This window comes from Cydia splendana, chromosome 7, assembly GCF_910591565.1.
Source record: "Cydia splendana chromosome 7, ilCydSple1.2, whole genome shotgun sequence".
Lineage (NCBI taxonomy): Eukaryota > Metazoa > Arthropoda > Insecta > Lepidoptera > Tortricidae > Cydia > Cydia splendana.
The window spans coordinates 7,234,997-7,242,884 of record NC_085966.1 but is presented as its reverse complement, the minus strand read 5'-3'; the positions used below and the strand labels follow the sequence as shown (position 1 = coordinate 7,242,884).

Genomic DNA, 7,888 nt, shown 5'->3' with positions numbered 1-7,888 from the left:
AACAAATAAATATACACGCGCACAAACTATTTACATCAGATTAGTGACATTCGCTACTTAACAATACAGTTTGACTAAAATCACTAAAGACTATACTGTAACAGTCACAGTCAATAAATCCGATGTAACGTTGAGTATCAAAGGTTAAAATCCATAGTAATATAGGTAACGTTTAGTTAGCAAAAGAAGCCAGAATCACCGCCTGGAACCAGTGGCACGGTTGCTCGCCAGCTTTTATGACTCCAAATGAACGCTTACCCCCTGGAGGAACTGAAACGTGGAAAACTTGGCGGGCTTTGAACCGTTTACGGGTGGGAGTCGGTCGATCAAAGGAAAATCTCATAAAATGGGGAATCTTACCCGAGAATTCAAATGCCGAATGTTCTTGCGGGTCATATCAGACGATGCAGCACATGACAATGTGCCCTCTATGCCCTGTCATCTGCACTACCGATGATCTCCTTAAAGCAACTCCCCGAGGAATACAAGTGGCAAAATATTGGACGAATCACCTTTACACGATAAGAAGAAGAAGTTAGCAATGTCGGTGTGAGGCACCTAAACCTCGGGGGTGGGCTCATGGTAGATCAAGACATCCTGCAACATGATATTGCGCAGATTCTCGATCTGCCACAGGTGCAGAGGACGATCGACGGGGAAGCCGAACGGCTCATCGCTCATGCGGCGAGCTCCGCTGCCGTAGCCAAGAGACGCCACGTGGTCGAAACCAGTACCCTGTTGGACCTTGGGCGCGCGGTACTCAGAGATGTAAGTCAGCAGGACGAAGGGCATACCACCGACGCGACCTGGAAAATAACACACTAAGAATCAGTAGGTAATAAGGATAAAATATATATCGCAAATATTATGATGCTTACTTCACTAGGATTTTATCCCACTTGGGAAAGGATTGTTAAGATGATAAAATGGTTTATTATAATTGTAATGATGGGTATAGGTAGGTTATTATTATTAAATTTTATTCAGTATAAACATACCCTTAGGAAGCAGCAGATGCTCAGGGAATCCTTCAATCTTCTGAGCCTGACTCAAGACGAAATGGCCCTCGCCGTGCAGGCCGTTCTCAGCCTTCTCGTAGACCTCATGAGCGCTGGTCCAGTCGTCAATAGTCCGTGTGTTCTGGATGGAATCGCGCTGGATAACGTGCTCACCAACGGGCACTGTACAAATAAATGTATGTATATGAATATCTTAAATGCTAAGGGAGCTAAGTAGGTATTGATGCATTATATCCTACATTTTACTCACAGTCGTAAGTGAACTCGTCGATTTGGAAGAAGTTTTCTGTGTTGAGTTGAAGAGGGATTTCGTAGTCGTGGCTGTCGTATTTGGGAGCCAAGAATAATTTGACGAGAACGGTCATGTTGACTTGACTACTGACGTTCACGCGGACCTGGAAGACCTTGTGGTTCAGGACAGGGCTCAGGACGAGGACACCACCGTCATCAAGGACCACCTGTCCTGTAATTTAAATATTGAGTTATTAAGTAATATATAGATGGAAGGAGCAGCACTAAAACAAACCTAGTTTTTTTTATTCCAACGTACTTTCAAAATCGTTCATGTGCAGGTGGTTGGGAACTTTCACGTAGGTGTTTTCGAAGTAGGTAACCAACTTGTCAGTCTCAACCTTCTGGATAGTAACATCAGGTAAAGCAAGTTCTTCAGGCTTGTAGGGAGGCAGCTGCTGGTGCCACAGGTCGAAGAGGTTCAACACACGCTTCCAGATCATGTAGAAAGCGGGGTCGCGAAGAGCGGTCTGGTAGAGCTCCAGAGCGGAAGGCAGGACCAGGGGCACGGTACTGGAAAATATAAAATTACATTAAATGCTTACATCATAGGTAGGCGTCAAGTACCGTAAAATGGGCTGAGTAGGGACAAAACTGACATTCAAACCTCGATAACATTTTATTTATACATTTTATGCAAACTTAATTTTATTAATAAATGTTCCAGCCGTTTGTATTTTAGTTTTTTTTATGATTTTAGGTAGTTCCATTTCATAACTTTAACGGTAAACACAAAATCCCTCCTCACCCCGTAGTCCCTCGTAGTTGGGGTGAGATGGGATTTCATACAAAAGGTGATTTTTAAACGTTGTTGAATCGGTTTTTTTCATTATGAATATTACTCTAGCTCCATTTGTAATAGGAATAAATACATTATTTAGGTAGCAGTAGCCTTTAAAAACCATCTCACCCCCCTGTCATCCCTTGTCTCCCCATTCATAACCCGACTCTCCTCGCAATCCCTACTCACCCCATTTTACGGTGCTGAGTAGTAAAAAAAAACAATGATTTAATATTTACGTCCGGTGGTAAGCGTGCTCGTGAACAATAGAGTTTCCGAGGAGTTTTTTCCAGAGGGTGATGAAGTCCTTGTAGTAACCGGTGTTGGGAGAGTCAGCGTTGGCGTCGATCAGACGTCCGAGAACATCGATGGATTCAGGAGTGCGCAGGCTGACGTGCTCACCCAAGTTCTGAGAATCAATTTAAGTTCATTTTAAGTTAAAAAAATGCAACTTTATAAAATATAAATAATAAAGGACAATTTCCACACAGTACTTACGTTAATATAGTATCCAACGTCAATAGCGTCACGAATACGACGCTCGTAGTCCTCAATAGCCTTAATTTCATGGATGAAGTCTTTTTGATAAAGGTGGAAGTGGTTAGGCCTAACCGGGAATGGGATTCCGTTGTGGTACAGGAGACCAGAGGTGTAACCTTCTTCAACAGTGCCGTGCAGTTCAAGATCAGGGATCTCACCAAGACCGTTCGACAGCCTCTCCATGTAGTAACGAGACAGGAGCTGCTTGTGCCAGTACCAGAACCATTCACCACGGTAGTCCTTCACCAAGGGGCTGGTTTCGCTTCCGAGCCACTTCGGGTAAGCCACATGGGTGTTGTAGTACCATGTGTTAAGAGCATAATCGTGAGTCCAGTAGAACACACGGGAATCGACAGAGAAGTAAGGCCAGACGGTCTCGTTCCACCTAATCACTACACTGTCGTTCCAGATGTAAGTTATCGGGTAGTACTCGACTAGGTGCACGCCGTGAGTGTTGATCCTCCCGGCGGTGGTCATAACTTCTCCATTGTGGAAGTAAGAGGGAAAGATTTCGTAGAGGGGCGGGACGACGAATCCTTGAGTGTCGTGGCGGTGAAGAATGGCGGTGGTGAGCACGTAGACGTACAGGTTTTCATTAACACGGTCTCTGAGGTACACGGCAGTCTTGTAGAACGTATCGTAGTCCTTAGCGGAGAACAGAACGTGGAAGAGAGTCTTAGCCTCGTACTGATGACATTCTTCAAGAATAGAGAAAGGCACCGAACGTGGCAGTACACCATACTCCATGAGATCCACGTAAATCTTGACAGCAGTTACATTCTGAAAAGGAGATATATTATTTAACACTAACATAATATACAGGGTGATTCATGAGACGTGAGCAGGACTTATCCTGCATACTCAGTAACTGATAATTGATCGATCACCGTCGTATTTAGGTGAAACAACCACACTTTTTCCTATTTTTTAACTTTTTGGTGAGGGCAAATTTCTTTCTCTACAATCATGGTCACTACAAGACCTAATTAATAAACATAAAACCTCTTTAACCGTAATGACAGCATTTTGATTACGAAGAAAATAAACTGTCAAACTTGAGTGAGATACGAGTATTCAAAAGTAACCAGACCGTGATGACAGTGATGACGTTCAATTTGACACAGAATATCGGTAGTTTAGTATTCTAATTGTAGGGTGACCATGCATGTCTTAAGTAAATTAAAAACTTTTTGTTAAACACGACTAGAAAATTAACGTTAACCTCACTAATACTGATACGAAACAGCTGCTTATAATTTACGAAATGCGCAGTGTAAGTCCTGCTCACGTCTCCTGAATCATCCTGTATAATCACAGTTATAATTTTAATCGTTTATACTCAGGGGTAGGTACGTCAAATGTCTTAGTATGGATCACTTTATACTAAGCAGTATTTGCCCCATACTAAAGCATTTTTTTTAACCATAATAGGTGTGAAGTTATGGGTATTTAATTCATGACTTACGCTGTAGTGCTCAATGTTCTTCTCGATTTCCCAAGTACTGGCAATGGTCTTAAGTGGCTCGTAGTGAAGGGGCTCATGGATATGGTAGGAGAGGGATGACAGGTCAACCTGACGCTTGAGGGAAGCCTGGTCAGCTAAAACAAATGTTTAAGTAATGTTATTATTCAGAGATATACTATATATTTATTACACTCAATAATTTAGCTGAATAATGTTGATTGTTGAAATCACAAATTTATACGTAAGAAATGGGACGGTCTTTCATAAATTGCAAGCAAAATTTTATAGCCAAGTAGACAGAATGAGCTTGTATCATACTAAAATAAGAATGAGCTTCCGACTGATTCACTTAATTCACGCTTATGTAACGCCATAAATATATTATTCTCTCATCAGCGATTTATTTAGTTTTTCGTGAGATGATTTGCCATTGCTTTAAGGGGTCCACTGATTAACAGTCCGCCGGACGGTATCGGCCTGTCAGTTGTTCGGAACTGTAAAAAAATTGTTCTAACTGACAGGCCGATACCGTCCGGCGGACTGTTGATCAGTGGGCCCCCTAAAGCAATGGCAAATCATCTCACGAAAAACTGAATAAATCGCTGATGAGAGAATAGTGGTGACTTACCAGGTTTCTGAGGCCAGATCTTCTTGAGGGAGTCGCAAGACCCGCCGGCCACTAGGAGCGCCAAAGCACACAACACGAGACGAGCCATGTTGGCCAGTGTTGAATTGACCACCAGCACCCCCTTTTATACTGCCACGAGACTGATAACGGAGAAAGGAACTGAATGCATTTTTATTATCAGATATGTTGATTTGTATATGATTATCAGAGGTCAGGCACCGGTAAAGTCACCTTGATAAAAACTATGAATTACACTTCAGAACCGAGTGTTTCAGCTACAATACGTTTCGTGACGGGGGCACGGGCGACGGCAGTGGGCATAGTACCTCAATGTATTACTTCACAGCTAAATTAGTATGCTACCAGTGCATGAAATAAACATTGGAACTCGTTAACCATACTAGTGCCTACTTTATCTCAGTACTAAATGATAAAAATCTAGTCGCTATTGGGATGCACTCAAATAAAAGGATCCCATAGAATCGTTCAAGTCTTTATTCAAGTCAAGCTAGGCCGGCTCCAACCGTACACCTCTGACCCGAGAAGATTTAGCCCTATTTGGGACCGGCAACAAACTCGGCGGGACACATCTTTTCAAAACAACACTTCTTCTCTTTATTTTACAAAAGTAAGCTTCTAATGAAACATACGCTGCTGTATGTGTCCCGATTACACTACCTTACGAAGGTCGAGGAGATCGTGAAGTATGTACGAGCCAAGTCCGGATTCATCCTGAGGGTCGTGAAGTTGGAATCTCGACACAGTGTGAATTTTAATTCTTTTGTGCTGAGCGTTCCGACTGAACATCTAGCGACCTTCACCAAGGAGGAGTTTTGGCCGAAGGGTGTCAAGTTCCGGCGGTTCCGCGGCCGGCTCCCTGACACTGCGGGGTTGCGAACTGCATCGCAGCCATAATTGTGTTTTTAGTTTTAAGATATATTTTGTAATAATATGTATGCTAGTTTTAAGGTATTTATCTATGGGCCAATAGTTGCCTGAAAATAAATGTTTTCATTCATTCATTCATTCATAACAAATCAAAATAACACTTGGAATAAAACACTTAGCTAAATGGATAAAGAACGTTGGATTCTATTAAGCTTTCAGAATAATCCTTCAGGTATAAGCCTTCAGGAACGTGGGGAGTTAGGCACGAGGTTGGCTAACGAGTACGTCCGATCTCTAGCGCGGTCCGATCAAGAAGAAACACCAGCGGCGGAGCCTCGCTGCTCCAGTGCTCCCGCCTCAACGTCAAGTTGGTCAACCTGCTTGACCAGTCTACCAACATAACGACAAAAATGCCAACTCGTGCCTACGTTCACCCAAGAGAAACCTCGTGACGTTCCTTCTACCTGTCATCTTAGTTCAACAACACGCCAATAGATGGCGTTACTCTCTACGTTATGAATTTCGTTACAACTTCCAAACAGCAAACTTTGCTAGTAGCCAAACATTGCTAATCAATTGTATACAGGCGTCTAAAACTATGAACTGTCACGCTGCAATACGTCCTTCTGGAGTCACGCCCCGACATACAATACAATACAATACAAATATTCTTTATTGCTCACCAATATGAAAAAGGACATTACATATACAAATTAAGCACAATACTTAGACTTTGGTAGACAACAGGCGGTCTTATCGTTAAAGAGCGATCTCTTCCAGACAACCTTAGCGACATTGTTATCTGTAGATAAATATTGCTTTTATCAAATCAATGTGCAATCTATTAAAGGAGCTAGTAGGTATTCAGTACAAAAATATAATTTGCTGAACACCCTCTAAGGGCCGATTGCCGAAACAAACCGAATGCAACCTATCTGCTTCTTGTTTTCGACAAAGCGTCACCAACTTGCACACGATGCAGATGAAACGCAGTCCGTCTGTGACCAACCTAAAATGGGGGCCTAGCCAAGATGACAATCGTTATATGGAAAGGAAAAAATAACGGGATGCCAGACGAAAGTCATTTACGTTATTTACGTTTAGAATAGCGTCCAATCATCGATTGTTGTCTTTGCAAGACCCCTTGAATATTATGTACATCGCACTCTCACATATCGTCGGTGCGAATAAAAAAATCGCTGTGTGTTTTTTTACGATTTTTTGATTTTGGCATATTTTAATTCCTTATTCAATTTCCCGTGGACCTATATAAATATTTTTTTAATATCTTTATTAGTTTTGAAAATAACAATTCCGCTATGTGAACATAGAACAACATTTGTACAAAAAAAAAAAAAACAGAAACAAAAAAATTGCTATGTGATTTTTTAGCACATAACAAAATTAAATGCCTTGTTTTCCGTCGAGGGTGATGGCGATAATGTTGCACATGGCGATTTATTGACCCCAAAATCCGCTATGTATCATTTCTCGTACTACGTTACTTTGGCAACAAATAGCTATGTGTAAACTTTACACATGACGATTTTAAGTGAACCAAATTTAAGTCGCTATGTAGCAAAATTCTGGTTAAAATAATTAATATTGTAAAAATTTACGAAAAAAAACTCTTTATTTTCTTTATAAGTATCATGTAAAAACCATTGATCTACCAGAAAAAAAATACAGGTGCAAGAAATATATTACAAACACGAAAATAAACAGTTTTTTTGTCTCCTGAAAAGTAGCTAAAAAATACATGGCGATTTTTTTATTCGCACCGACGATATACAGAATTGAGATGCGCTTCAAACACGATTTAATCTGATATCAATAGGCCATTTAGTAACTACCCCTGACCAAGCGATCTCGAAGTGCGAGCGAAGCGTCTCCGTTTCAGCTTGGGCTTAAATTATTTTGCATGTCTATTCTGTCCGGATGTTTCACAGATCGCTCTTGTCAACTGAATCCCGTGGAAGGATGATGTTCCGCTCCAATACAAGTTTGGCCCAACACTCGCTAAACATGGGTGTTATATTGTTAGGCTCCAAACATAAAATTAAAGTCCCGATATTTATTAGAAATTCACGGACACTTCACAGAACATTATATAAGCGAAATTTCTCTACGATTTTGAGGTTAGGAATTCTGCCGTAATGGGTATTACGATAGTATAATATGAAAAAATATGCAAATTTTCTTTTAAATAACCTGTGACGTTATATAATTATGATAGTTTTTTGTTATATGTACATCTTTACATTTTTACATTTTAA

General features: G+C 41.0%; 1 pseudogene; it reads right to left on the bottom strand.

The window, feature by feature from the left end:
• Positions 1–462: 462 nt before the first annotated feature.
• On the bottom strand, positions 463–4,841 carry LOC134792294 (acidic juvenile hormone-suppressible protein 1-like; annotated as a pseudogene).
• Positions 4,842–7,888: the final 3,047 nt, after the last annotated feature.